The sequence below is a fragment of the Halichoeres trimaculatus genome, unplaced genomic scaffold, assembly GCF_033239565.1.
Source record: "Halichoeres trimaculatus isolate MK-OKI-2021-1 unplaced genomic scaffold, fHalTri1.1 fHalTri1_scaffold_6, whole genome shotgun sequence".
NCBI classification, from domain to species: Eukaryota; Metazoa; Chordata; class Actinopteri; order Labriformes; family Labridae; genus Halichoeres; species Halichoeres trimaculatus.
In genome coordinates this window covers 28181149-28202863 of record NW_027437184.1, presented here as the reverse complement: position 1 = coordinate 28202863, position 21715 = coordinate 28181149, and the positions used below count along the sequence as shown (strand labels likewise).

The window sequence follows — 21715 nt, the reverse complement described above, 5'->3', positions numbered from 1 at the left end:
GATACATAAACAGAAATAAGTCTTCAGAGGCGATGTGTTGTATGTGGCATGATGTAAAAATAAAAACATGATAAATTGATTTCTGTCGCGAACAACAGGAAGGAAAATTAGAGCATGACTGAGAAACAATTCACAGAGCAATAAAGTTTCTGTCGGGAGGAACTTTATACAAACCCAGCAATGGGAAACCATGAGTGTTTCAATGTCAACAAGTCCAAACCAGATCATACAAATTGCTCAGAATCAGACCACTGGAGACGGCTTGTCATTGCTGGTTTCCCTTTCATACATCAGTGTGATGAATGCTGCTGGACGCCTTTGCGTGCTTGAGTGTTTTGCGTATAGAAGAGAGCATGCCGGCTGGCCACGGGCTTCTTTGTAATGGGGCTAAACCAGATCGTGGTGAGAAATTTCCTCGGCCCATTGAGGATGGCTGAAAGGTGAGAGGTGGAGGAAGGGAGGGGGTGCAGGGGGGCGTCCTTTACATGGTGACATAAGGAAACAGATCTCACCGCGTCTCCTCGGTGGTGCTCACACCTCTGTGTTTGGATACTCCCTTCCCTGTTTACACATTCAAGAAACACACTCTGGGTTTTGGATTTGGCCGCATGGATAATCAGTGAGTATGAGTGCAAGGATGGGAAAATCACTTATGCCACTTTGAGGGTTAGTGCCGTTACCTCACAGCACAAAGGTCACTAGGTACCAGGGTTTGGCCTTTTTGAGTGAAGTTTGCATGTTGTCCCTGTACATGTGGTGGTTTCCTCTGGGTACTCCGGTCCAAAAAAAAAAAAACATGCCCATTAGATTAATTGGTGATTCTAAATTGCCCATAGGTGTGAGTGTATGCCCGAGAGGTTTTCTGTCTCTGTAAATGACTGGTGACCACTCCAAGGTGTGCCCCGCCTCTCGCCATTAGTGGTACTAAGTTTATGATGAGTAAATCAGTAAATCAGGCGTCACAGGATGTATTTCTTCATTGGGATCCCTGTTAGCACATTCCCGCTGGCTCAAGGCCAACTTGTGGCCTCTTTACCGTGTGTAACTTTCCACTCTGACCACGTTCCCTCTATCCACTGTCATTTCCTCTCTAAATAATGGAAACAAAATCTCTTCAAATTTACTCTTACTGACAAGGCAGGTCTTTTGTTTCACTTTTCTAGATCTGTTTGTGTTTGCGTGTGGGCGATATGACATTTTATCCATATCTCAATATTCTAAGGCCATGTCACGATATACAATATATATCTTGATATACATCTTAATATCTGACTTAGCCTTGGGATGTTGCTTAGATGTTTACAATTGAACCAGAAAAGCAACACTCGATATGTGTATTAATTATTAGGATTATTCATATTAATTATGTATACATTTTGATGTATGAACACATTGGACCTAAATTTGTTAGAAAAAAATCAGTCGGAAAGTCTAATTTTTTTCGATGAAGAAACCACAAACATGTGCAGCCATTCATTCTTATAATTTATAATGCAAATGTAAATGGTAAATTTCAAATGCTAATGTACAAATTAGCAAACAATACTATCAACTTTTTGCATTAAAGCAGGAAATTGCCAGGCATTTTTGTACAACTATTTACAAAACCATCAAATGTCAACAAGATTATACAAAATTGCCATGAATCGCCTCATTGCTCTGACACACAAAACACAAAAACTACACTACACACTCAACACTCTAACAACAACTATGTAAGCCAAACACATTTCAGGTCACAAAAAGATTAAAACTCACTTTTGCCCATGTTGTGACTCCCAAAACTTCCCCTCTCTCCTAGCGACTGTATAATTTTTCTGATTGGCTGAGGTGATGCACTTTGGACCAATAGGAAAGGAGTGTTGTGCTTGTTCTGTTGTTTTTTTTAAATCTTGCTGGAACTTTCGACACTCTGCTCAGAAGCAGCTATTACTGTTTCATCCAGCACTAAACACCTGACTGAACTCAGGAAACAGGTTTTTGTCAGTAATAAAATAAACTTTTTCATGCTGCTCATCTGATACACTGAATCTAATCCATCTCCAAATTATCGAGCCATCATTTATCTTTGACTAACTTTTCAACTGTAGCTGAATCTGTCTTGTGTTGTCGCGGAGTGAGAGGAGGGCAGGGGGAGGAGAGCTGTTTGTAACGTCACAGAGCTAAGGAGGCAGAGCAACAATGCTGTGTGAGAAATACAGACACAGAAAGGGAGAGAAGAATTAGGAGCGAACTCGCGGACCATGTGAAGAAATGTACTGCTGAATAATACGCAAAATCAACTATATCGATACAAACACAATAGAGCAGTTTTTATATTGCCCGGAAGAAATATATCGATATAATTAACACATCAATATATCGCCAAGCCCAGTGTGAACCTGGGCAGTCTCCAAGATCTATTAAAAAAATGGCAGTCAGCCTTTGCTCTGTCTCACATCCTCTTTCTGATGCTCCACATGACACCACGGTTTACTTCAGCTGGCTTTGGTTGTCTTTATAGTTTATTTCACATCACACAACGCATTTCACACATCTTTCCTTCCCTCACTGACCTACACACCTCATCCTCTTAGTACAGTTTAAGTTAATGGAACAATCCTCAGATAGGTAGTTTTATAAATAATAATTATAGCTTTATCAATCTGCCCTTGGTAAACTCATCCCGAAGCATCCCTCAGACGTGTTACATCCTAAAGAATGCAGCAGTGTATACATCCCCAGCTTGCCAGTAAACTGAAGCCATGACCGCACATAAACACTCAAACCAGCCAGGCCCGCTGAGAGTCAGTCCGTTTACAGTTCATGCCACCCCTCGCTTGGCACAGCTCACTTGTTTGCACTGAGCTCTGAACAGCGGCTAAACAAACACAACCTGGCTCATGCCACGTATTACTGCTCCCTTGAGTTTGTCAGTAGTAATCATCCTCAGATCAGACCACGACGTGAGTGGGCTGTGGAGATATTTTGAGGCTGATTGCTGATGATGAGGTGTAGGAGGGTGGCCTATAGGTAAAAAGGTACACTTCCCCCTTCCTGGCCCTACATAGCAGGAGGTTACTGGAGTTTCCGCTTGTCAACGCAGACATCTCAACGGTTCACCTGAAGCTCATGATTAGCATTGATAAGTGGTCTTTCACCATCAGTAGAAGAAAACCTGGGGTATTTTCATCAAGAGCGTACGTTTCATGTATCAAGAGGTCAAAGTCTGAATGAAACCCTGAAGTATCCCATGCATGATCACTGACAATTATCCAGTGAATCATAATCAGCAGGTTTTGTCCACTGGGGTAAAAATAGAAGTGGTTGTTTTACAGCGTACAGCGGTTTTGGGTCGTCTCCAGGGAAAATAATCAGGAGGCTCATTAGCTTATATGACAGCTTGTTACAGACGGCCTAACCAGGTGTTCCTCCACCCACCATCCCTCTGGTCAAACTGTGGATGGGATACTTCAGCAGAGACTGTGAGGATAACGCAGACATCAGTCTCCATGAGCAGACCTCATATGTTGAGAGCTGGAGCTTTGGGAGATCAGCTGTCATAGGCAATATTTCAGAGCTTCGCCTCCACTGTTCAAGTCGACTTATTCACGAACAGCTAACATGTCAGGGAATAAAAAAATTAGCTGTAAAAATAAACAATATTCTGAGAGATTCATGATAGCGTGAGGTAGAAAAATATCCTGCAACAAATTAGGGAACAATCGTTTGGATTAATTTGTTATATTGTTATGGAACATTTACAATTTGGACTGATCGTGCCAGGAAATGCTATAATGTCTGCAGGCTGTGCTGTTCATTATGAGGCCAAAGCTAACACTGTTTGAGCGACCCATATGCCAGACTAAGTGGTCTGTCAGACTCTTGGACTGAAGACTCAGGCCAATCTGGAAGTTTAGAAGATGGAGTTCCTGGAGTGGACGCATGAATCTGCCTCCAAAGTCCACTTAATTTCTGCATTAAAATGCCAAACTTAGCCGCAGCTAAAACAAACACTCGCTGTCTGAAATACAACAGGCCTTGGTCTTTGGCTTATTTCATCGATCACAGGGACAGTGATGAGTTGGTCTTTCTAATGATCTGCTTGTTGTCATTTAAACTCTCAGTTTCTGCACTCAACTGTTAACTGTGCTGTGTTGTTGGACTCTTCCAGAAAAGTGAGCGTGCAGATTTAGACTCATGATATGGGTCACAATGCATGTTACAATAAAACAGATAACTCAACTTTATTTATAGAGCACTTTAAAAACAACCACAGCTGAAAAAAAGTGCTGTACTTAAAGAGGGTGCAGGAATAAATAGGTAAATTAAAAAAAAAAAATCATTAAAACAAAGGTGCAGCAGGTGCTAAAATAACTGTTTCATTGTTCTTAAAAACAATTTAAAAACAATAAAACAATTACTAGGTACTAAAAACAAACCATAAAACAAATAAGAGCAGAATCTCAAACTGGGTTAAAAGCAAAGGAAGGTCTGTTGGAGCTTGTTCCACAATTTTGGAGCAGCTACAGAAAAAGCTCTGTCCCCTCTGAGCTTTAGTTTTGCTCTCTGTACCTCCATGATCAGCAGATCAGCTGACCTGAGGCACCGTGAAGGAGCGTGGAGGTGAAAGAGCCCAGAGAGGTACAGCGGAGCCAGACCATTTAAAGATTAAAAAACAAATAAAAGAATCTTAAAATGGACTGGATTGGATTTTGGATTCTTGGGGATTTGTCGACGTCAGCGATTGACCATTCACTGATTGATTGACCAATCAGGAGCAAGTCTTACTTGATTGGTCCACCTGAGCAGATTCCCCCGAACCCCCGAACCCCCGAACCCCCTCCCCATCCACTCCTCTCCCTGCTGCTGGAGAGAAATCTCTCCAGCAGTGGGGAGGAGAATGCCAAAGTTCAAGACCCATCACTGCTCTGTTTTTGGCTGTAAACAGCCACATAGTTCCATGCACAAGCTTCCCATCTCAGAGGAAGACAAGACTAAGTGGCTAGAGTTCATTTATTAAAGAAAATGTGCCAGTTACACTCAGTAAAACTGTGCATGTGTGTGTTAGTCACGTCACGGCTGACTTTGGACATTACAACAGAGGGCTAGCGAATAGACTGGTCCTGAATCCAGGCGCATTACCAACCATCCGCCAACAAACTTCAGACCCTGGAAATGTGAGTATTTTAAATGCTGTGTGCTGTGGAGCAGATGTAAGAGCTTTTCCTCAGTGTCCCCCTGTCTCTGTGTTGGCTTCAGGATGCTAACTTTAACTGCGGTTAGCCTGTTGTTTTAGCCTGTAGTGTTACGGTAAACGAGCTTTGCTGTTTTCTAAACATTGTGCACTGGGAGCTCAGTAGTCATGGTTACATGGTGCTGCTCTCAGTGAAGCCGAAGAGTGGGGCAGTATCAGCAGTGGCTCATTTACATATGAAGGTCACGCCCACTAAATCAGACCGTTCTGAACAGAGGGGCTATGAGAGCCTGGGAACAATGCTGCTGTGCTTGATTTATTGGCTTTTTGGACCAAAACATGTTACTACCATTTCATGAAGACATCAATGATCCATATTAAACTGCAGAAAAGGAGCAAGATATGGGAGGTTTCAAAAATTTAAAGACATCCAGGCCTTGATGTCTTCAAGACATGCTGGAAGAGATGTGAGAGAGAAAGCATTATTGTTTGCAGTGGCACATATCTCTGGCTATCCTCAGCGTAGCAGTGAAAAGAGATGCCATGCTTTCTCAGAATGGAGCTCAGAGGCAGTAAGTACAAGGAGAAAAGCAGGGGCCCTAAAATCGACCCCTGAGGAACCCCATATGGCAGTGGGGCAGAGCTGGACTCTGAATTTCCAAGATTCTCACTCATGCTTCTATCGTCCATACCAATATGGTTTATTACGATTTAGGTAAAGACGAAGTTCTCATGTGGCTGCTGTTTTACAACATGGTGCTACTTGTGCTTTCCAGAGCATTGGAGTCAGGATGGCTGCTGCTTTTTCCCATAGTGGACACAGCTGCTGGTTTTAATGGGAAAACTGATTGCTCTGAGTTATCCCAATTCTTTGCTGGCAGCTTGCTCTCCCTCCAGAGATGTGCACAAGCCGGCAACAAGTTTTCTCCATCACATTTCTGTTTATCAGTGAGTCAGCCTCAAGTCCTAATAGCAGTTAATAATGTGTTTTTAAGTTGTGTGAGGGGAAATACGGTGTGTCAGGGTATCAGTTGGAATCCACTCTCACAAATTTGCACATTCATTACACTAGATTGAGCGTGGAGAGATAATGGAATGATTAATATTTCTTTCATTGCTGTAAAAAATTAGTCATGACATGAAGAGTTTAACCTAATCAAACTTTGGATGACATAATAAATAGGGGATTGAAAGTGACGGTCTTTTAATAGATTCCAAGTTTGTCATTAACTTGTTTTTTTTTCTAATATTAATCATGAACATATTCTGACACCATTCATTCAGTCTTGAGTAAGTGAAGGTGAAAACTTTAGTTTCAGTCAGATAAGTACTTTGTTGACCCAGATAAGAAAAGTTTCTTTTCCACTAAAAACCAAGTAACAACTTCTGGCCATGACAAATGACACTGATGCAGAGATGCTGCCAAAACTGTGCCATTAAGTAATGAGTAAGATCTCATTCAACTAAGTCTTAAAGGGACCAAATACATTTTATCATCTTTAGTGCTCATTATTTTTTGTCTTTTCTTAACCCAGCTTCTTGAACAGTTGTAACCCCACTGACTCTAAGGACACAGAACTGCAGCAATCAGAGCTATGTCAGCTCTATTGCGTATTTAACTGGTTTGTTTTTTTTTAAAAAAAAAAAAAACAACCACCAGTTAATGCAACTCAGCAAAATTCTTCCAAATGTTTTAACAAAAATCTGACACATTACATTATTGGATCCAGCAATATATAGAAACTGTGTTAGACTTTGATGTTTGGAGCCTGGTTTCAGTGCATTCACATCTCATTGTAGTGATGCGGGTGGTACCACACATGGGCCCTTTCTAAATGGATCTAGTACAGCTAATTTCAAATGAGACTTGCAATAAAATGTCCAATAACCCATTTCGTCTTGGCTTGTGAGAGCGGCTTTTGGGCATCTGTTGTGTCCTCTGGAGCTGTTTGGCTGGAGCTTCAAAACCACACACCCCACACAGAGTTCATGTTTTGTTCAGCGCAGCTTAGAAACTGCCTGCAGATGACTCCATCATATTAAACTGTGAGTGCCAACTTTTCTCATAGCAGCAGGTGAAGTTGTCCTCTTCTCGTTACAGAGGTCATTAAATCTGTTTATGCAGCTCTTTGTTTTTTTTTTGTAATGCTCCCATTATGTCTCAGAGCATCTCACACAGTGGCACTTCAATCTGCATACAGTTTTTGTTTATGGCTTTGGAAGCCGCTCGTACTGTTGGGATCTTTTGTTTGAAACCCTTTTTTCCTTGTTTGCCAACAGCTGTGCTGCTGCCAAATTTTCGAGTCGAGCTTTGAGGGAATAAAAAACTAATTCACCTCAGGGGCTGGTATGGTGTAAATGTTAAAACGCTCTATTTACATACGCTGAACATTTATGTCTGATCTATTGTTTTGACATTTTAATATACAGTTTGACTTGTTCAGATTAATTACAGCACTCTCGTTATTTTTGTGGCCAAGCTGCAAAGCCAGACTTGTAAGTTCTTGTGTTTTACAGTATATATTTACTTTACCTTACAATAAGCAGAGTATTGTTTGAGTGCAGTTTCTGATTTCTTGCCTCACAGTAAACCCAAAGAGTGACAGATGAAGCAGTCTGTGCGGCTGATATTGTACATTTCAAAGACTAAGAAGTAAAATATGTTTGATAGTATTTTCTGCTCTTATCAGCATTTTTTACTTGATTTATTTTTCCCTCTGCTTTTGAACATTTTATTTGATTTATTCAGAACAGGATGCCCTCCCTCCCTTTCTAGCTCACTGCAGGATTTGAAATGGTTGATTATGTTCTCTACAGTGCCATGCTATGATTCCACCCATCTGGCTTATCGTGGGCACATCGTGAACCCTTTCACTGTGCAGCCTTCACTCATCCACTAAATGAATTACAGAGAAATGTTCACCAGGATCCGCACAGAGTGGCCGAGACCAAATGCCTGCAGATGGATGCTGTAACAGGAAGTGGAAAAAATGACTGTGAGGATGTTTTGCAGGAAAATATGTTCCCGTCTTTTTCCATCTGATGTGCATATGAAGCTATTCTTGTTTGATAACAGCTGTTTGGATGGTAAGAATGCTGCCTCGTATCGAGGGATCATTGTTCAGACCTGACATGGTGAAATGAAAGTCTGGCGCACCAAAAACGAAATCCCACTTGATTAATCACTGCGGCCTTTCATGTGTCTCAATGAATATACAGTTCAAGACTGAAAAATTGCTTGAGTCTGGCTCAAGTCAGAGCCCCAGTTCCAGTGAAGTTAGGCGGGTTTCTGGCCATGAATTTTTGCCACACTGATCATCATCCGCTCATTCAGCCATGCTGGGAAGCAGAATTCATAAACACCCCAGGCGTTTGCTCACCACAGAAAATATCTTCCCACATTTGACGACCGCTTTGTATCGTTTCAAAATGTACTTCTTTATTTTTCCATGATACATTTATGGACTAAAATTGTTGTTTCATTTCTCACCATTTATATTTGTTCACATTAAATCTAGACTCTATTTATGGGCAGAAACCACTGTCCTAAAATAGATGTGCTCCAACGCGATACTGAGCAGTGGCCTAATGAAGGAACAGCTTTTCACTCACAGGGCTCTAAAAAAGGGGTCTGCAATCATTACTTTCATAAAAGCCTTATTGCCTCAGCCCACCAGGATTAAAGTCATTTGAGAGTCACTAAATGTACTGTATATTCACAGTGGTAAAAATCTAGTGAATGATTAAACGAAAAGTTTTTTGTGTTAATAAAATTGAACATGTGATGTTTTAGTTTTCTATTTTTCATAAATTAGCACATAAAAAATAAAAGAAAAAAAAAGTAAAATCATTAATTTCATATGAAATTTCAAAAAGTTGCCAAAATTTAAAAAATTTGCAAAACAAAATCAAAAGTTGTAATTGTAAATAATTCTACTTTTTTTCAATGCCAAAAACTTAATGAATTATAAAATTATATTATAAACTAGTCATTATATTATGATAACAAAATATTTTTAAAACGTTTATTTTAAATATTTAAAAAGATTGCAGAAATTCAACAAATTTTGAAATTTTCAAAATTAAAAAAAGCATAATCTGAAAGATTTTTTTTTTCTTTTTTGAAAAAGATGTAAAAAAAAAAAGAATTTAATTTAAAAAATAAAATAAAGCTTTGTTGCAAGAGGTGATGCATATTTAGTTCAAATTAATGTTAAAGCATGATTATAATAGGTGTCAATGTCTTTAATCATCAATACCCTTGGTATGGAAAAAAATCTTTATTTCAATAATATTTTTTGTAAGCTACAAGGAGCCACAGCAAAGGAGTCAAAGAGCCACATGGTAGCAGACCTTTGCTCTCAAGGAACCAAATACTGAAGGAGAAAAGATGAATCGACACAGCAGGACATTAGTACCTTAATTGTTGAGTTTATTCTCAAAAATGTTCTGGGGGATATGATGGAGGCTCTTGCACTGGGGTTGTGAGTCCACTTTGTCCCAGATGAAATGCATGGACTATAAAAGTCTACAGTGTAGAGCTAAAGCCATTGAATCTTAATTGAGAAAGCTTTACAGTGTAAGCGATATCTGTACATTGTTAAGGTAGGACTGAAGAGAACTCAGCTTCTTTCAAGTCCCTGTAGCCTCTACACCTACCAGAAAATATCTAGAAATTTTCAGACACACAATTCCTAAATTTACAAAGCTGCCATTTTCCCAAATATTCCTCATGGCAAAGCATCTTCCCTGGGGAACTCTGGAGGCAGAGAACAACATTAAAAGCACACTGTCAGCCAGAGTGTAATATGATGCTGGTCAAAGCAAAAATATCCAAACTACTATGCATTCATATCAGAGCTTATTGTAAGCAGGCAGGAGAACCAATTCTTCCTCTGTTCTCATCTTGAAAAGGATTCTAGGTACTTAGATCTTCAAAACCATTCACTTGCTTGAGGTGATTTTTTTGTACATATTCCATTTTGCGCTCTCCCATTTGCTTACTTTGACCTCATATCTGAACTTTTATAAGGGGTTAGCCGGAAAAATTCAGGGTACAGTCTTGATAAAAACGTTGGTTGCATTCACAAATGAGGCCAACCCAACAAAAGTCAGGAGTTTGTGCATGTGTGAACACAGCTGTCAGGTCTCATATCACTGCCAAGGACAATTGACCTATGGCTTAGTCCTGCCCTCATATCCAATGAGCCAATCTCAGTGTGAAAAGCAATTCCCATAAACTGAGACATACTCTGCCCAGACATCCATTTAAATGCATTGCAGAAAGTCAGTTTTTGTTCGGTTTTATTACGTTTTTCTGAGATTTTTTTAGTTCAAAAACATATAAATGGTGTTCATGGTTCATGAGGTGTATGCAACTCTGACACAAGATACCTCGAGAGGCTGGGTGATGGATCATATTCTTTATAAGGTAGAAATAAAGCCTTCCAATGGGGGAGATGTAAAATGACTGTTGTAGAGGAATATGCTTGTGTTATTGTGTGTGACTACAGGTTATTGACCTCAGCAGCAGTCTTATCACTGTAAGAAGTTTAAAAACTAAAGTAAAACTATCACTCTTGTGTGCATGGGAACCATTTGACTGGTTCAAACTATACGTTCAAGCACTTCCTGAACAGGATGAAATGTAATATTCTCTGCACTTCCTGTCTCCGTTGCCATTTCAAACAGGCGTGTAATAAAGCACTTTTTAATATTGAATACTCAGAGTTCTTCCACTTCATTTAACATCCTTCAGCTCCGCTCCTTTTCCTCCCTCTCTCCTCCACACCGGGGTAATGTAATACAGGTGTGTTGTATTCTCTGTTGCCTCACTTCAGCTCAAAAGCAGCTCATAACTCAAACCAGATTCTTCCGTTGCATTACTTGTTGTTACACTTTGCAGGGTATCGTGTTCCCGCCAAATTCAAGTCAACAGATTTACATAATTAGGGAGAGGCTGTGTGAGATGAAGAGGAAATTCAGTTAGGGAGACCACCGGTGACAAGAGACCAGTGTTAGTTTGCTCTGACCCCAATCACTGCGGGGAGTGTCAGAGGTGGGTAACGTCACGCCTGCAGTCCTAATGAAATCCCTTCATCTACTGGGTATTTAGTCTGTGCATGAGCCGGTCAGCTGTTGAGGCCAGCGGGTGCTGTGTGCTACAGTGACATCTATTGGAAAAGTCTCCTTCCATGAGGGTGTCTCCGGCCCCCTGGGCTAATGACCCTCTCCTCTTTAGCACCGAAGCCAAGCTAGAGTAGTCATGTAACCCAACACTCACACAGGCCGACCCTGTTTGTAAAGTCACAACACTGAGGTCAACTTCCTGTTAGCAGTATTGGCATGCAGGACCATCATCAATCCTCCATGGCAGCTCTCACAAGGACTCCTGGAGCCAGGATGAGGTACTTGCAGGATAATATGTTAATTCACTCCTGTGTAGAAACATCTTCAAAGCACTCAGAGCTTTTGTAGGGTCGTAATAGTTTAGGATGGCCAATGTTGAAAGGAATGTAGACGGGAATCAGTGAGAGGCGGGAAATAAAAAAAGGGATGTTGTCAGAACAGATCAGAAGTCTACAGCTGCAGCTGTTGAAGCAATGGCCTGAAACTGATTTATGGACAAAATGTAACTACTGAATCCAATAATTTTGGCCAATTTTGGGCTAGATGTCAGATGTGTTCTAGTATTTTAGAAAGGCGCTTTTTTTTTTTTTAAATATTGTTAAGATTTGAGGGAAAAAGCACTATTAGAATCCCTGCTCATGGAACCACACAATTAATCCACTGTTAGGAATAACTTTTGTTGTTAAGATAAATTACAGAGCCATAATAATAAGTTGTGATGAATACTATTTTTTACACCATGCATAAGCTTCTATTATTTCGCATTTTCTTTCAGTTTTTTTTTTTTTTCCTATTACTAATGTCCTGCAATTTTTATCAGTATGTTGATTAGGAATCAACTGAATGCAATTAAATGCACTCTATGATACCAATGTTCACGTTGGTGATTCAAAGAAAGGCTAGCTAGGGATGGCTACCAAATAAGATACTTTTAAAGGAACCGACCAGGTTCTGTTAAAAGTAATGGGCACCGATTCACGTAAAAAAGGTACCATGTTTAGGTACCTAAATGCATCCTTGTGATTGTGAGGGACTGAAAGAGTAGTTGATATTCCATGCTGGCAATGAACACAGCATTGCAAGGTTGTATACTGAAGAATGACTATGTTAAATTGAAAAGTATATATTAAATATTAATATATTAGTTAACAAATTGATATTTTTTTACCACAGGAACACAAAAAAGTACCAAAAATTGGTACCGCTAAGTACCGGTACCGATTGCCAGGTACTGAGCATCAGAACCGTATCGTTTCAAATGTGAAAGGTACCCATCCCTAGGCTGAACTGATACACCGGTGGGGTTTGAAATCATTTCCTATAGGTTAGAGATGGCGTCAAGTGCCTTGGTTGAATACAGATTGTATTTTTTTAAAGGTATCACTTCCACATATTAACAAATTGTAGCAGTGCATGTACAAATGCCTAATCACTGCTGAAATAATGTTCATTTATTCTCATGTTTAATTTATCAAATGAAATCCAGATACCTTTGGTTAATGTGACAACATGTGCACTTTGGTTTCTTTGGTTTCTTTTTCTTAGCAGTGCTTACATAAAATTTATATTTATTAAATTGATTATTTGAATACTTGTAAGCTGAAGCCCTACTGTCATCTCATTAGCAGAGAAACTTACATGACTGTGTGTAAACATTCATCGTAGACACGTCAAACACCACCCTGGCTGTAATTTGGCTCTGGAACAAAGCAGTCAAATTTAGTCATTAAATCGAATTTTACCTCCAGCCTCAGCCTGATCACACCCGTTTTATTATTTGAAATAAAAGCGCTGTGGTATTTTACAGGGGAAATCTTTTTTTATAGGTTTGTAATGTTTCCAAAAGTGCCCTCGAAAAATAGTAGGCCAGTGAGGAAGATGAATATACGGTTTGTGGGCAGGTGTCTATCCTGGCTTCATGCTGCCCACAGTTTCACTCCTTTCCACTACTCGTGAATGGACATATTATTTTCTTTTAGCTTCCTCTTTATTTTGTGGAAGGCTTTACGACTCAGGTTTTCTATTAATATTACCACAGGACCTGGGGTCACAGAGAAAGCCTGGGCTGCCAAACTGTGTACAGACCTCTTCAGCTGTCTCAGTTACTGACATCAGGCTGTATTGCTTTTGTAATTACGGCTGTTGAGAGGTACTTCACCACGTCTATTTTAACAAGTCAAAAGTGTGAGTGAAGAATTAATAATAACAGCTCCAGAATTCACTTTACTTGTTCGCAGTTTTTCTCACCTCATAAAAAGAGCAAACATTTGCATCTGGCACAAACTGGTATAATCCTCTTTCAGCTTATTTTATAGCAACAGTCTGTCAAGTATGAGTACAACCTTGATGACAATAAAATGACTACGTCTGGTCTACAGTAGTGCACACTGGCCAGCTACATGCCCTATCAAAACAGTAACCAGAGAGCTGGAGATTAAAGCTCAGACTTTCAATATTTCACAGAGTTCAAAGGGATTTCCAGCCAGATCCTGCTGCTTTTCTACGAGGATAAAATATGCAGCATCAAACTTCTCTGCGTAGGAATTTAGGTTAGTATGGATAAAAGTATAAATTAGACGTGAGAGGTCTTTGGTATGTACACATGGTGGAGGATTTAGCCATGTCTATCACATGCGATATATGCAAGTTTATTGACAGTGCGTTTAAGCATACAGCGCATACTGTACAGTCTTGTTTTTGTGTGTATCCGTGTATAAGCCACAGTGAGCCATCAGGATCAGGTTGTGAACATATTAAGTATTAGCAGGCATCCTAGTTCTAAGCCCACGGATCAACTCTGCTTCAGCTCTCACCGAAGAGATCTGAGATCGCAGTCAGCTTTCCAAGAGCCGCTGGCAAAGAAAAGGCCGCATTATTCTTCAAAAGGAACTCTTTATGAGATTATTGTACTAAGTTTTTGAAACTACGGGAAAAAGTTGGCAAAATTAAACTTTATTTTGGTCCTTTTTGATAGCACTTCAGTCCAATCCTATCAAAACAGGCCTTTTTTCATAAACTTGAAATTTCACTTTGTATGCCTTAACCAGTTAGCATACGTGTCTGTTTCCAACAGTCTCTCTATTAGATATAAGAGAATGGATATATTTGAATATTGAAAATGTTTGACAGAGCATAGCAATGTTATTGAAACCAAGGCATAAGCAAGCCAAGATTAAACAAGAGGCACCACAATCATTTTCAGATGGTAGATGTTCCTACATGTAGTATTTTTTTCTCAGTTTTTGCCTGAGGGAAAGGGGAGATTGTCCAATGATCCATTTTCAATGGCATTGTTCTCTTGATAGACTAAAACAAAACAAAGAAAACATGTAAAACTTTACATTTGTAGGCCTAACTCAAGGCATCCCTTTCAAGATCATTGGTGGTACTTTTTTGTAATCAAATTCTTCATAATACAAAACTGTTGTAGTTTGTAATGTGTCAGAGCATAAAATATACAGTCATGGCCATATAACTTTGTGAAATTACAACAAAATGGTCCTCAGACTTTTGATTTACAACTATAAAAACAAGATTTTCTGAAGTAACTCATGTCCTGCTTCTCTGAATGTTAAAAAGGTTTGAAAAAGAAAAAAAAACCTTTTTCAGCCTCTGTCTGAAACACTTCTTTTTAGCTGCTGTCTCTTTAAGGCCCCTTGCTCCACAAACCCCCCACCCAAGGATTGGCCAGCCCTCTGGAGGCCCCTTCAGGGCAGAGTTTTGGGCAGACCTCTGTGTTTGAGGCCCACACCTCCAACGTGTCATGAACCAGTTAGAAGTTCTGTCTAGAATGACTTCATTGTTTCAGTAAGTCTCGTGAAGATCCCAAGCAAATCTCATGCTATCTTTAGTCTTAAATATGCAGCTATGAATATCCAACATTGTTACTTCATATCCATGTTTAGTGTATTATCCTCTTTGTCATGGTTAAACGTGGAAGTCTTGAGGTAAATAATGTCCAAATGGTCTGATGTGTGTAGCTATCGTTAGCAGAGCCTGCACTACCTGCATTTAGTCCTTTTTGAAGGTAACTGTCCACATTCTTGTGCTGGTTACACATTGCCTCGGTTGAGTGGATATGTGTAAGTTTGACCAGACTCAGCCTTCATACACTGATTTGTTGAACTAGCTCTTAGTTCTGAGGCAGATTAGCTAGGATGATGATGTGTAATTGTTTGGTTACTATTTCAAATTCCAAGACTGAATTCAAGTAATGCCACATTTGGCAATGTTGCCAGTAAAGATTGCTGGATATATATTCACAAAGTATGAAATGAGGTACAGAGAGATCAACAGCAGGGCTGTGGTACAGAGAGCAGAACCCCTCACTGACCATGAGGGCTCTACGGTAAATGACTTTATCCTTTGGGTAAGTAATCCCTGCTTGAATGACTCAGCTTGGATAAAAGACAAACTTCCTTTCCTCCTACACAAACTCTGAGTCACAAATTTGACCGTAAATAAATTACAGAGTAAATTCAGTGCATATGTTCTGTGAACAAAATTTGGGATGAAGAGTATTTCTCAATAGAGGTTTAAAATATAAACCTTTCGTCTTTCTTGTTCATTGCTTTTAAATGTCCAGTAGAGACCTGCCAAGGTATAGGAAGAATATCAGCTGAGTCCGGTTTACTTTGGAGTGCCTGAAGCATTCTCTGGTCATCTGGCTTTGTTCAAGTGTGACCCTGCACAGTGTTACAGATGTTTTTTTGCACTTTGAATTGGCCGTAGAGTTCAGAATTGAAACAGTCACAGCCCAATACAGAAAAGATTTCCTCATAAAGAATGTCTGATTGAAATCAGGGACTAGACTTGGCCGTACAATGCAGATGGCAGGGAACACAGAGTTTCATTTTACCTTTATTCAACCTTTTATCTCTTACTTTATCTCTTACTTTATCTCATGTGGACCTTTACTCATTACTAGATAAATCTTAATGTATTCAAACTGTGCTGTCCTGATGTCAACCTATTCAACTTTGGACTAAAACCAGCAGTAGTAGTGAACAGATTCTGAGTCATGCCTACAGTTTGATTTTAGATTCATTTGTTGCATTTTAAAGATGCTGTGAGAAGAATCTGTTTTGATTGCTCTCCCTCGCCACCTTGTGGCCCAAAGTCTCACACACACTGTCGTAAATGACTTCTGGCGGGAGGTGTGTGTTTGTTTTGGAATTAAATGGATCCAAACAAATTTTCTTTGTTCAAGACAACTTTTTACTGGAAACAACACGCAGAGGTAAGGTATTTATCAGTAGTTATGTAGCGATACAATTTGAAACTTGACATCAAGCAAACCTTGTAGCAGCCGGCTATATGTTAGCCCTGAGCTCCAACATATCTGTAGGTTAACATGACAACAAGTAAACAATGTCAGTTTGTATGTAGTTAAGTAGCTGTTTATATTTAGCGCAGCTGGCAGCCTGGAGCTCTAAGTCATGTCTGTAACATGTAATTTTAGTAAATCCTGGTTAGCTATGTCCTGCCAGTCATCTACCAATCAGAGCTAACATAACCTCACTCTTCATTATCACAAACAGTTTAGCCCCTGTGTTATTGAGTGATACAGCCCGAGCTAAAGGCTAATTAGCCTTTAGCTCGGGCCGTATCACTCTCCTGTTGATCTTTCTTCTGCTCTTCTGTCCTTTTTCTGTCTGACAGTTAGGCTCCAGTGTCCACCATCACTACAACATTAGTCACAGGAATCGTTTTTAGCTTCTCACTACTAAACTTAGACATAGAGACCTAGATGTGCTGTAGATAAATCCAGTCCTGGACGACCCAAACTGGAGGCTAAAAAGCAGCAATTTAAAATAATCTGTAACCAGCAATATTGGCGCTGATAATCTCATTTTAAAGTGTGAATTACGATCATGCATATATCTAGAAGGGAGACTTTTTCAAGCTCACTTTCAAACTCCTCACAGCCCCTTTAACAATCTGTTAACGGTCATGTGCAACAGTCATAAAGACGCACTCCATTATACTTTAATCAAACAACACTCTAAGATATTTAAATTTGGACTGAATCACTGTGCTTTGAAGACATCAGTATGTCTAAATCCTCTGTAAAGTCAGGTGCAAGCTTTTACAATAAATAAACCAAAAATTCACCCCCCCCAAATATTTAAACTAATGCTCATGGGATTAAAGCTTGAAGAGAGCAGCATGAGGCTGACTGATGAACAAGAAACAAATAGCTATTGTGTGGTCATTTTTTTTCCTCTCCACACTTTTGGTGGCCAACTATGTGGACTGTTCCATTAATTCAGCATGAGTAAGAAAGTGTGAGGTTTAGTGTGTGGTTTCTAACTCTCTAATGAGCTGGAATAAGGCCACCAGAGAATTGAATCGAAGGTTAAAGTGAAATACAGGTCAATACAACTCCCTCACCACAGTCAAATTATATTAACTGACCACTATTACTCAAAGAGAAATAACAAAACAACAAAGAATAAGACCACTTCAAATACAGGAGACATCATTTATTAGATTAAATAAAACTTTCACTAAAAATTATAGATATGTAACAAAGAAGAATCAATGGGCTTTTTGGATAAATTGGTAGCACTGAAAAGTGTCTGGTGTTGGCAGGCAGAAGATGTACAAAGAGGTGAACTCTTCAGATTTCTCAGCGTGACTCAAAAATCTTTTTTTCCATCTCATAGGAATAGCCTGGTGCCATAGCTCATTCTTTCTGACCCGTTTTAACGATTATGAGACTAAGGCTCCAATCTCATAAAAACCTGGTCCCTTCAGTGACATAATCTAACGTCCACATTTGTGTTTATATTTGTAGCTGGAACCACATTTAGCGAAGGCAGGGTGTAGTTTCTGTGGACAGCGTCGTAATTGCCCCAAAAGCACGAGCCAACGACTTGGCTGAGACTTGTTTGAAAAGTAAAAATGGGTCAGTTTCCATGGCGACAACAACAGTATTGGAAAAAGTTTGTCCACTGAAACTGCAGAGACGTCATGATGGGGTGTGTAACAACACGGTGCACGACAACAAACAAAAGTGTTGAGATGCAATCAAACTTGATGTGATCATAAGATGTGAGCTCATGGGAAACCAGACCTGACCTGATTGGCAGTTTGATTTAAAACATCTTTCTACAATTGACTGGATTAAATCTGGTTAAACTTTTATTGTTTCTAAAGCTGTTTTTAAGCAGATCTTTATCTTTGACTTTGTGTACGTTATAACTTTTTGGACTGTGTCCTGGCTGACATCTGAAACAATCATTTGAGTCGACCCAGGTGTAGTCTACATAACAGTATTTACACTTGCTCTTTGTTTGGTTACACTGCGTCTGAGAAACCAGAGAAATATCATAGTCATGAGCAAAGTACTGCTCCTTCCCAGAACAATGCCATGTGGTCATTATCTCCAGTCAAAGATACTTTATGAAACGGTTTAATTCATTGATTCACTCATTGTCAGACACAGGAGGTTAGGAGGGGCTGTGAGCTGAGCTGCTGCTGGCTCAAGGTTGGTGACTCACTTGAGTTTTAGGAATGACTGTCTGTGGTGAGAGTCCCTTTCCCAAGTCAGGGGGTTTGTGGAACTGGAAGCCTTAAAGAGACAGGCATTAAAATAAAGTGTTTCAAACAGAGACTGAAATAAGGGTTTTCTAAAACACCAGTTTAAAAAATAGGGATTTTATGAGCTTTAAATCATAAAAATATAATAAAACACTATATCCTTGGGAATTGTACCACAGTTTTAAAAAAAATCTTTCCCTTTTGAATAATATTGGCTGGGGGTGAGAGAAAAGACCGTTGCATTGTAGCTTCAGGATTTTTGGTTTATCAATTTTAATTGTGATTTTTTATTGTTTTGTTCAATTTATTTTTTTAATTAGGCCCTTCATTTTAGTCTTTGTTTATAAGCCAGGCTGGAAAAAAGTTGAGATGTCAGATCCCTTTAATATTTTTACTAAAAACTGACTCCGGTAATGTGCATTTTTTTGGGAAATATGGCTCCATATATAGCTTGTAGACATCATCACAATTCAGCTTTGCACTTGGTCTGGCGTTGAAAAAAAAAAAGAAAAAAAAAGAAAAAAGAAAAAAGAAAGAAAAAACCCCACAAAAATCAGAAATACCAAAGAGTTGCGAGAATAAAACAAAATTAAATCAAATCAGCACCCCAAAAATCATAACAGAATCAAATTGAGAGAAAAGCATATTTTCCCAGCCCTAATACTGGCCCACTCAGGTATCATAAAATGCATCCTCTGTCTCACAGTTAACTTTAAGAAAAAGAAAACAAAAGCTTTAACTAATTATTTTAAAAGGTAGAGGAAAAAAGAACTTAGTCCCCTCCTCCTCCTTAAACCGGAGCTGGTGTTTATTTAACAATCACTTTCATGAGCCACTTAGCCCCTTCTCTCCAACAACTGTAAAACCATTATTTGGCCCCTGGGACACCAGGCCTTGGCTCATCACGGACGCTTCATTAATAAAGGGAAAGCTGTGGCTGAATGGCAAAATATGAAGACATGACAGTGAGGACACCCCACCCCACCTCAAACCTCTCCCCCCTGGGTGAGTAATGGAGGCTGACATCAGGGGTGATAGGGAGACACTACCCTTAATGAGGTGAGACTGTATGTGATGGAGAGGAGTGTTGGAGCGACTGACGTTCACAAAAAAAAGACTAATGCTGAGATTAACCTGACAAAACCAAATTAGTGGGGGAAGATGTTGACTCTCTTTACTCTGTGATAAGTGTGACTGGAAGAAGCCCAGAGGTCCAGGGCTGCTCTGTTAGTTCAGATGAAAAAGCTGCAGATTGGCCGGAGTCAAAGGGCTGTAATGAAATCCACATGGAAGCAGGAAAGTACAGTCGACTCACCCAGATATTTTTTCAAATACTGACCAGATGGGGCCAGCATTGTTTTATCCTAAGCGCTGTTTAATGTCACTGAGCCGCTGTGCGGCCTCATGACTGAATACCTCCACTCCCAAACACCCCTGTGACAGCACCCAAGGTTTGATGAATTAACAAGAAAAACTAGTTTTTCCAAACTTGCTGACATAAAATATACTTGGACCCTGCCCTCTTCATTCCTATGACTGGTTAGAGGGGCCCGAGAAGCCAAGCTTGGTCAGCCAAAAACAGCCCACAGGGAGAGGGGATTCTTTTGTTTGTGTGCCTTGGTCCAGTTTCCCCTTTCTTAGTTTACCAAGAGAAAATCAGAACAAATCCAAAACAAGCAGATATTTCACACAAAATGACATAAGTATGATCAAAGCAACAAATATGACCTCAAGGGGAAGAAGTACTTCCTTGACGGGTAAATGAGGTTTTCTCTTTCCTTTTATCTTAGCGTGCTTAAACTAAACCAACATTTAAAGATAACACCACAAAACACAGGCGTGGAGGAGGGGCAGAAAGAAAAGAAACTGATCTACAACTGAAGGAACTTCAGAAAGGACTCGGTGCTGCAGCACAGTGTTATAGTATGTCGACAAAAGAAGAGCCAGCTCCAAACAAACAGGCCTCAGCTACAAATTCCAACCAGCTGGAAACTGCAGACGCACCATTAAATAAATGATGGAGCAGAGCAGCCAACACTTTCCAACACCCAGAATCACAGAAAACCCGAGGGTTTCAGAAAAATCTGCCAGTAAAAATCCACAGTCTGACCTGTGGCAAGACGGTAATCATGATTAACTTTACATGACTGATCGGATCATAAACTACAATGCACAGAGGCAAATGAAACATGGCATTAAACTGAGGTTGCAAAGATTTATTTACACATTCTTGAAAAGTAGCACCCTGCAGGACATTTTTACTATCAGCTTCAACGTTGCATCACATTTACAGAAAACTAAAATCAAATTGTCCTAACTGCAGGTGAAACAAACAAAAAAGGCTGTTTACTGTGTTCAATGAACACAAATTGCAAACAAGCTGCAAGGAGAATTTTTTTATGTATGAAGCCTTGAAGCACACTCTGTTGGCCACAGGCATCACACGTAGACTGTATATAAAGTGGACAGTGTGGCTCCAGCATTTATCATTGTACAGTTTTGAAGCCCCCGTCACAGTCGCAGCCATTGTAGCAGTTGTGCACCCAGAGTCTGCGCAATAGAGACTGTGAGGGATTCTGAGAGAATCTGAGTGGAGCTGGGTGACAAAGATAATCATCGTTTTTTTTTCTTTTGAGAGTCTGATCACTTCTCGACTCTACCTCCCAACATATTTTACAATCCCCGAAAAAAATAAATGTGAAGGGCAGCTGTCAATCATGGTTAAACGTTACGTAAAGCCTTGTTTTTAACCTCGTATATCTAATGAAAACAAAACTTTTAAGAAAAAAAGTTATAAGAAAAAAACAAACATATATCCCTAGAAACCCATCTTTACAATGTTTAATATCACATGAATCCTCTCTG

The 21715-nt window shown here is 39.6% G+C and overlaps 1 protein-coding gene across 1 annotated transcript in view; it reads right to left on the bottom strand.

Moving 5' to 3' along the window:
- uvrag (UV radiation resistance associated gene) overlaps nucleotides 1-21715 on the bottom strand; it is a 162312-nt gene that overhangs the window by 22158 nt on the left and 118439 nt on the right. The gene's annotated exons all lie outside the window — the stretch shown is intronic.